The following is a 9,938-nucleotide window of genomic DNA, read 5'->3' as shown; positions in this document are numbered from 1 at the left end:
GGTGGCGCGGGGGATGTTGCCCCTGCCAGCGGCTCTGGTGGGGCGAAAGAATCTGCTCGTGACACCGTTGTGATCGAAGACTCCAATGAGGAGGAAGAACTTGACTATGGTCAGTTCGGGGATGAGGAGCAGACCGCGCCAGATGCTGCGGGAGATGATGAGGATGATGAAGCGGCTGACGTCGACGTGGAGACTTGAGAAGCCCTTCATCAAATTTTGTATATTTATTTTTTATACTTGTAATTTGTAACTCATCATACTTGTAAATTTCGATCCAATGGAATGAAACTTGTTCTCTCGTTTTCATATCTTGCGCATTTCCATTCATCTCTTCATGTTTGGTTTTATAGATATAAGATATGCTTGCACGTTAAAATAAGAACAAGGTTGTATGGAAATTATTCACTTAACCTCTGTTCTATTTTGTTTGTGGTTCTCGCAGTATCTTGCTCATGCTGACATGCGCGCTAACTTGTCGTTATTTTCCTTTTCGCGCGTCGTTGTCGCGCGGGCTGGAAGTATGAGTTTAGCCATTACATGTCAGCTTGTGTTACTCAGATATCCACTATGATTCCGCGCGCGGCCTCGACCTGAGACCTTAACATGATATGGCATGTACTTTGCCTTAGTTATGTTTAAGGATTCTTATGATCAGGCTGCGCGGGATGTAAGATGGATGTTTTGTGAGTGTTTTGAGCTAAGGCTCTTTGTTTTGGGCTAAGGCCCTGACGTTTTTAGAGTTAAGACTAATTAACGTGTTTGAGCTAAGGCTCATAAGTTTGGGCTAAGGCCCTGACGTTTTAGAGTTAAGACTCGTTAACGCGTTTGAGCTAAGGCTCGCGCATGTATGTTTTACTTCACTTTATTTTGTTTTGAAGTCAATATAGTGTTGTCATATTGTTCCAATTTAATAAAGGAAGTGTGAAACATGTATGCAAAGGTAATAGAACAAATATTGAAAGATAGCGCGAATCATCATTCATGATGGCTTAAAAGCCTTCATTACAAATTTGAACTTTTACATGAAGCATTTTCTAAGTTGTGCCGCGTTCCACGAGCGCGGTATCTTTTTTCCATTCAAATCTTTTAAAGCGTACGCGCCTTTCCCCAAATCTTCTGAAATTTGATAAGGTCCCTCCCAATTGGGGGACATTTTTCCTGGGGGTATTGCGCGACTAGCTTCATTGTTTCGAAGGACAAAATCATTTTTCTTGAAGTGGCATTCTTTAACGCGCTGATTATAATATTTTTTCCAGCTTTTTCTTTCGCCATGTTCACAGGCGCGCGGAGCTGCGAGCCTCCTGCATGAGTATCCCTTGTCTTCCTCATGCTATGCACTTCTTCATCACTGAACTCAGTGTGTGCAGTGTGAACAGAATGCCCTTCTTCCGGCGCGCGCGGCCTTTTTGTAGGCTGCTTATCAATCGCTTGCCTTTGTGTTTGGTCGGCTAGCTTCTTCTGTTTGATCATTTCAGTGTACTTTTCCATCAGACGCCGCTGCTCATTTATGAGCCATTCATTCGGATCGTTTGCTTCATCTTCTGGACCCATTGGTCCTTTCAGCTTCGCGCCGGCCATATTTTGTAACGTGTGATCGTCTGGAGGAGTTTCAGTCTGGCCGTGAGGGGTTGTGACGAAGGGACGGTTGCTGGTGGTACGCGTAGAATCACGCGGAACCCTCAGAACCTGCTGTCCGTCGTTAACACCCTCACGTTCAATATCCTCCAGAGCTTGATCAACGTTACGAACTCCAGAAACCATGGTGATTGATTTTTTTTTTTCGTAGATCTGGATGAGATCTGATTGCCGTTTGTAACAGTGGATGGCGCCAATGAAGAAACGTGGATCTACTCACTGGTAGCAGATCTACTTTCCTCGGGTATGATTAAACTGTTTCACCGATGGTTCCTTCGAATCCGTGTTCTTCCACCTACAAAATGAACAGCGCCGTTACTTACCCCTCAGAAAGGGACAGAGGGGTCCTCTTTGGGGTAACCCTCCGGCGTGAGAATCAGTATCTTTGTGGAGAAGATAATAAAGTGTGAGTCAGTGAAATCTCAAGAGTATTGCTGGATCGCTGAATACTCTTGATTGTGTGACTGTGTGTTTTTTCTGTAACTGACTGTGAGTGAATATAATTCAATATGATTGAATGTGATATCACTACTTGTAACTGTCAATGATTGAGTGTGAATGAATGTGTCATCAAAGTGGAGTTGATGCTGTATTTATAGTGCTAGGGTTTCCACTGGCTGGGCTCAGCCTCGTTGGCCTCCTCCAATCGCACTGCGCCACGTGTCCTCTGGGACACCTGGCGCTTTCTCGTTGGTTGAAATCATGTGGTAGCACATGTGTCATGCTGAGTTGTCGACCTTTCATTTGGCAGCTGTCAACATCAGCATATTCTTACTCCTTAAAAAGATGCCTTCTAGAAGAGTGTCTGACGTGCACAATCAAGGTTGCCCTGATCCTGATTTGGATAAGGACGAGGTTGATTATGTGCACGTGTGATATGCGCCCATCCTGAGGATGCGCGAAGTCTTCTTTTTATTCTCACGCGCAGATGTTTCATGCGCAGGTGTGATATGCACGAGCGTGTGATATGCGCCGCGCGCTGGTGCGCCACGCGCATATGTGACACGCGAGCATATGTGATGTGCAAGAGCATGCGATATGCGCCGCGCGCATATGTGATGCGCGAGCATATGATGCCTGAGCATGTTTTGTATGCGCGATGCGCCTGGGTTTTGGCTTTGTGCCTTCATAATGTCTTTATCTTGTGGGTTGACCCGCCTTGCTTGGTGTTGAGACGGGCACATACCTCTTCAATATTCATGATAATCTTGATGCTAAGGTAACTTTTTTTTCTCAGGGAAACTTCCACGAATATATTCAAACAGTTTTTACCATAGTCAATCAACCCTTACGACTTTTCTAACAGAAAAAAAAAATACATTTTTGTTCAATTTAAAGAATTTTTTTTTCCTTTTACAATATTAAAACATATTAATATTAGTTCAATCGTATAATTTTATGTAAAAACATAATTTAGATTTTATCACACCGAAAGTAAGTCATGCTACCTAACAAATATGATAAGTGATATATTTAGTAGGATTTGGTTGAAAATGAGTTGGTACTACCCTTTACAATATAATAAAAGAAAAACTTTTGGACACTTGTCCCCTCTAAGCAGCCGTATACACGTGTCAATCGGAGAAGGCGTTTGTTTGCTGAGTTGGCAATCGAAGAGGTTGTCTATGAAAGCTACACGTTTATCCAGGGCTCCTCACTTTCTATTCAAAATTCAAACGTTTCCACCCCTTCTCCTCTGCCATATGTTCTAGAGTGTGTGTGTTTTAGAATCTAATTTGTGAATAGTTGTACTTTTGGTGCAAATAATTTATGTTCGAATTTGAAAAAAAAAAATCTAGAGATCCCAGATCCTAATAAAGCTGCATCATTTGCTTGGTGGTTGGTTTCCCGCAATTAGTTGGGAGTTTTGAGGTAAAGCTACATCTACTCTTTTATTCAGTTTAATTTGTATGATTGGTGATAATGTGTTTCATGATTTCGGTTTTTAGGGTTTATATCATTAGGATTCTGCATATTTTGAAGATGAATCTGTGATTGTGCTTATAGCTTTCCAACAAGCATAGGTACAAGGATCTCTTCACACCTTTTATATATCATCATTAACACTGTTAATATTATTAAACTGTTTTGAATGCTATTAACTTTTGTTCATCAAATTTGACCAGACCCGAAACAAACATTCACGAGTTTGGCTTCAAATACACAACAGGTTGTGGGTTGCCTTCAGTCTCAGGTCTTAAATGCAACCACTTAACTTAGTATTATTCCTTTTTAAGTATTTTTTTTTTGGTACACATCATATATATCGTCCTATTGTGCACTTAAAATTCAATTTGAGCAGTGCATGTACATTGTGAAATGGCGTGCTCTGTTGTAGACATTTAAAATTGGGTTTAAATCAGTTGAAAATCTTATTCTTCTGGCATTCTTGAAATAAATCTATTAGGCTTTAATTGTTTTTTTTAATTGTATTATTGAATCTTGGGATACATGACTATTGTAATTGGGTACTAAAGTTGCGTTTGATTATATTTTGAGTATCAAAAGGGGTGTTTGGGTGAGCCTTTGAAACTTGCTTATTTGCTTTTAGAAAAGCTTCATTTTGAAGCTTTGAAGGAGCTTTGTCAAATAGATTTTGCTTTCAAAAAGCAAATAAGCAAATTTTAAAAACTTACCCAAACACCCCTCTTAGATGTACATATCTATGAGAGAGAATGTAGTGGAGGAGATATTCGGAGAAAGAGGATGAAAGAATGGATGATGATAGTAATAAGCTAATTTTGAAAGAATAATTACCGTCATTGTTAATTTTAATCTATATTACAAAACTTTCTTCTTTTGGTTCTAAAATAATAGATATTTTTGCAAATTCAGCATAACACACTTGAAGATGTGTTATTTAATAGAAGTCATACAGGTGACAATATTAACCTGTGTAGTTATTACTCCCGTTTTTATTTTTCTCAACTGAGTTAATAATTGAACAATCATTCGTTCTGGTAATTAAATTTTTGTTTGGTAAGTTATCTCTTTTTTCTGTAGTAGGTTAAATATTACTACCACTGATGTAATCAACTTTTTGTTTAATTCTTTTTATTTTATTATCAAATCTCTTCTATATGTATGTTAAGAAGTTTCATTTACTTCAAAATTCCACTTTGTTGTTTTTCAGATATTTCTATTTTAGCTACGATTGCTAATATCATGGTGAGCCTGCATTTATCTAATGGTGTTTTGAAAATGTGATTCATTTTGATCATTGTCGAAATCGAAGGCATTGCTACACCTATGAAGAATAATCCGTAAGATACTGCGAAGGTAGTTTTTTCTTGATTACTGGATGCTATAACTAATTATTTTGTTAGTAATTTGTTTCCTAATTATTGATATGTGTATATGGATGGGGGTTTCTGATCAAATTAGCAGATGGCATTTCGTAGGTGACATTAAAATTAGCAACGGGAAGTATGGAAACGGGTGACCATCTAATTATGGGGTGCTTTTGCGTGATTACCGGAATACCAGACAGAGTAATGAAAATGTTTGAGGGCACTCGCAACTTGATTTAGAGGGTATGTATGTTGGAAGTAACTCAAAATAATAATCCATCTAGAATAATGGAATGCTTATCACGTGCATGTTACCGTTTGCAGTTTGATTTATTCTCTCAGCAAATAAAGGAACCGTTTGAGTCAAGTATTTTATCTTGATTTTATGTTTAGTTTGTTATTTTGTTTCCTCTATTTAAAGTCATTTGAGTTTATCTTTTATGTACGTTCAATTCTCAAGTTTATCAATAAAAAGTTACAAAGCTTTGAGAATTATTATTTGTTTCTATAATCTGTGTTTGTGTTGCTCACTATTCCATCTGATAACCAACATTGTGGTATCAGAGCCACGGTGTGAGTAATAGAATTCGATCAATTTATGTGTGTCCATGGCAGAGAAGGGGCAAGCATCAACACTGAACCAGGTCATTCCAGTGTTCAAGGGTGAAGAATACGAACACTGGAGCATTTGAATGAAGACGATTCTGAAGTCTCAAGAACTGTGGGAATTGGTTGATACCGGTGTCACTACTGCTGGTAATGATTAGGCCAAACTCCGTGAAGCGAAAAAGAAGGATGCTAGGGCTATGGCCCTTATCCAACAAGGGGTACACGATCTCTTGTTCTCTCGAATTGCTGGTGCTAGCACAGCCAAAGAAACTTGGGATACACTTCGCCTTGAGTTTCAAGGTGATTCCCAGGTTCAAGGAGTTAAGTTGCAAGGTTTAAGGAGAGATTTTGAAAATCTCTTAATGAACGAAATTGAAAGTGTTGGTGACTATTTCTCACATGTCATGGCAATAGTTAGCCAACAAAGAGCTTATGGTGAAACTGTTACAGATCAAAAGGTGGTTGAAAAGATCCTTCGAAGCCTGTCTTCCAAGTTTGACTTTGTTGTTCCCTCAATTGAAGTGGCCTATGATTTGGCTGAGCTTACACCAGTCAAATTGATGGGTTCTCTTCAATCACAAGAGCAAAGATTGAACAGTCGAATGGCAAGGTTGAAGATTTCAGAAAAGTTAGATGAACAGGCCTTGCAAGCCTTTCAACAAAATTGAAGATCTCCTAATGATAACACCAATGGAAGAGGCCGAGGCAGAAGTCTCTTTAGAGGTCGAGGACGAGGGAGAATGCCTGAAAGAAACAAAGGACCTCAATGTTACAATTGTAACCGATTTGGGCATGTCCAACGTGACTGTTGGTTTGGTGATTATGCTCAAGCTAATTTTGCAGCAGATCAGAATGAAGAAAATGTTGCTAATCCTCTTAATGATGATCAACGTTTATTTTTTGCTTGTATTGATGCACCTGTTGGGTTGTGAGCCTTCTTATGCCCTTATGGCTCACTCATCTGATCATGGTGCTTCGAATGCCCTTTGGTTCCTTAACTCCGGTTGTTCCAACCACATGACTGGATCAAGGGAGAGCTTTACCAAATTGGATGAATCTTTCACTCTATCTGTAAAATTGGGTGACAAGAAGGAGTTAGCTGTGGTAGGCAAAGGAGAAGTCAAGATTAATGCACCTAATGGCCAACACAAATACTTAGGAGATGTATACTATGCTCCACAACTAGAGTACAATCTCCTAAGTGTAGGTCAATTGATGAGGATGGGATATGGGTTATATTTTGAAGATGAAGCATGCACAATAGTTCACAGACCAACAGGGAAGGAGCTGATGAAGATTCCTTTGGCCCAAAACAACATGTTCCTTTTAGATGCCACAAAGACTCAAACTGCCGTTAGAAGTGAAGATGCTATCTCAAGGTTATGGCATGCTAGGTATGGGCACTACCATTATAACGGGTTGCAACAACTTCATGACAAATGTATGGTTTATGGGCTGCCAAAGATCAACTTAGTTAATTCATGTGAAGGGTGTGTGTTGGGTAAACAGATTAAAAAGACATTTTACAAAAGCCGATGGAGAGCCACTCAAAAGCTAGAACTGATACACTCAGATGTTTGTGGCCCTATGGAAGTTAACAGTTTGGGAGGTAGTAGATTCTTTTTACTCTTTATTGATGCTTTAACTCGAATGTGCTGGATATGCTTTATAGAGAAGAAGTCTGATGTGTTTGAGAAGTTCAAGATTTTCAAGGCATTAGTAGAGAAACAAAGTGGCTTCTATGTGAAAGTATTGAGATCTGATCGAGGTGGTGAGTACACCTCCAAGGAATTCAATAACTTCTGTGAACAACACGGAATAAGAAGGGAGTTAACGCCTCCATACACACCAGAACAAAATGGAGTAACGGAGTGAAAGAACAGAACAATACTAGAACTCACAAGAAGCATGTTGAAAGCTAAGAAACTACCTAACTTCTTTTGGGCAGAAGCAGCTGCCACTGCTGTAAGTGTTTTAAACTTATGTCCTACCAAATGTCTTAATAACCAAACTCCTAGTGAAGGTTAGTCAGGAAGGAAGCCATCAGTGCATCATCTCAAGGTGTTTGGATGCATATCATATGGGTTGGTGCCATCTCAATTAAGAAGAAAATTGGATGATAAGGGTGAAAAATGCATTTTCATAGGGTATTCTAATCAAAGCAAAAGGTACCGGCTATATAACCCTGTGACTAAAAAGATACTAACCAGAAGAGATGTTGTGTTTGTGGAGGATGCCAGTTGGAATTGGAATGGAGAGTATATCAATTCAAGCTATCAATTGTTAGAAGATCCAGCGTATGAGCCTATGGTTCAACCTCAGGTAATTCATCTAATAGTGAGCATATACCTGTATCTAATTCGTCTACATGTCTACACCAATGCAAGGTCCTAGTACAAGAAGTGTTGAGCAATCTGGTGTTGGATCATCCAACAACACTCAACAATCAAGTTCCAGTGCAACATCTACTCCCCTCAGGTACAAGACATTACAGGAAGTATATGTCAACTGTTAATGTGCTCTCACAGCAACTGATCCCATTACATCTGATGAAGCTTCAATCAAGGCTGAGTGGCAACAGGCCATGATGGAAGAATTAGAAGCAATATATTCACAAGAACAATACTTGGAAGCTAATGAAGTTACCTACTCATAAGAATGTAGTAGGGCTCAAATGGCTTTACAAGACGAAAGTTGGTTCAGATGGGGAGATTCTAAGGCACAAGGCCAGGTTGGTGGCCAAAGGGTACTCTCAACAAAAAGGTTTGGATTATGAAGAAACGTTTGCACCGGTGGCACGGTTTGAAACGATCAGAATCATTCTTGCTGTGGCTGCACATCTAGGTTGGACTCTACACCAACTAGATGTGAAATCAGCCTTTCTTAATGGCTAGTTAGATGAAGACATATTCGTTCAGCAACCTGAAGGTTATGAGGTGGAAGGAGAAGAAGACAAGGTGTATAAACTCAATAAAGCCCTCTACGGGCTTAAGCAAGCTCCAAGAGCTTGGTACTCCAAGATAGATGCACATTTTATCAATCAAGGTTATGAAAGAAGTCAAAATGAACCTACATTATACATTAAGAAAACCAGCGGTGATCTAATGTATGTGTGCTTGTATGTAGATGACATAATGTATGTAACAAAGAAAACCAGCGGTGATCTAATGTATGTAGATGACATAATCTGCACAAGTTCTAACAAAGAACTTGTGAATGAATTTAAGGCAGGTATGATGAAAAAGTTTGAAATGACAGATTTGGATTTACTTTCATTCTTCCTTAGGTTGGAGATTCACCCAAAGTGAAGAAGGCATCTTTGTTGGTCAAGAAAGGTATGCTCTAACCTTACTTGAAAAGTTTGGCATGGCTAACCTGTAATTTGGAAGACACACCTATGAATACAAATGAGAAGCTTCAATGGGATGATGGTGCTGATTATGCAGAAGAATCAATGTACAGAAGCCTTATAGGTGGTCTAATATACTTAACGCATACTAGGCCAGACATAGCTTATTCTGTGGGCCTAGTAGCAAGATACATGCAAAGTCCATCGAAAATTCATCTGGGGGCAGGTAAAAGAATACCCAGGTATGTTGCACAAAACAACAAAATATGGTTTATGTTACATGATAGCTTGTAAGGAGCAGGATGTGAGGCTCACTGGATTTACTGATAGTGATTGGGCAAGTAATATAGATGATAGAAATAGTGTATCTGCTCATGTCTTTAACCTTGGAAGTGGAGCTGTTACTTGGAGTTCAAAGAAGCAACATATTGTTGCTTTGTTAAGTACTGAAGCAGAATATGTTGCAGCCACTAGTGCAGCATGCCAAGCAATCTGGATAAGAAGAATTTTGGAGGATCTGGGTCACAAGCAAAATGAAGGTACTACTATCTATTGTGATAGTAGGTCTGCTATATGTTTTGTCAAAGAATCCAGTTTTACGTAATCGATCTAAGCATATTGAAATAAGGTTTCATTTCATTAGAGAAGTTGTGAATGAAGGTCAAGTGAAATTAGAATTTTGTGGCACTCATGAACAAATTGCTGATGTCTTAACCCAAGGCTCTTAACAAGGAGAAGTTTGAATATTTTCGTGCAAAGTTAGGAGTTCAGATGATTGAGTTAAGGGAGAGTGTTGGAAGTAACTCAAAATAATAATCCAGCTGGAATAAAGGAATGCTTATCACGTGCATGTTACCGTTTGCAGTTTGATTTATTCTCTCAGCAAATAAAGGAACCGTTTGAGTCAAGTATTTTACCCTGATTTTATGTTTAGTTTGTTATTTTGTTTCCTCTATTTAAAGTCATTTGAGTTTATCTTTATGTCCGTTCAATTCTCAAGTTTATCAATAAAAAGTTACAAAGCTTTGAGAATTATTATCTGTTTCTATAATCTG

Source organism: Bidens hawaiensis, unplaced genomic scaffold, assembly GCF_021521415.1.
Source record: "Bidens hawaiensis isolate Kalapana, Puna unplaced genomic scaffold, B.hawaiensis_p1.1 tig00053595_1, whole genome shotgun sequence".
NCBI classification, from domain to species: domain Eukaryota; kingdom Viridiplantae; phylum Streptophyta; class Magnoliopsida; order Asterales; family Asteraceae; genus Bidens; species Bidens hawaiensis.
Note: the sequence above shows the minus strand (reverse complement) of the source record.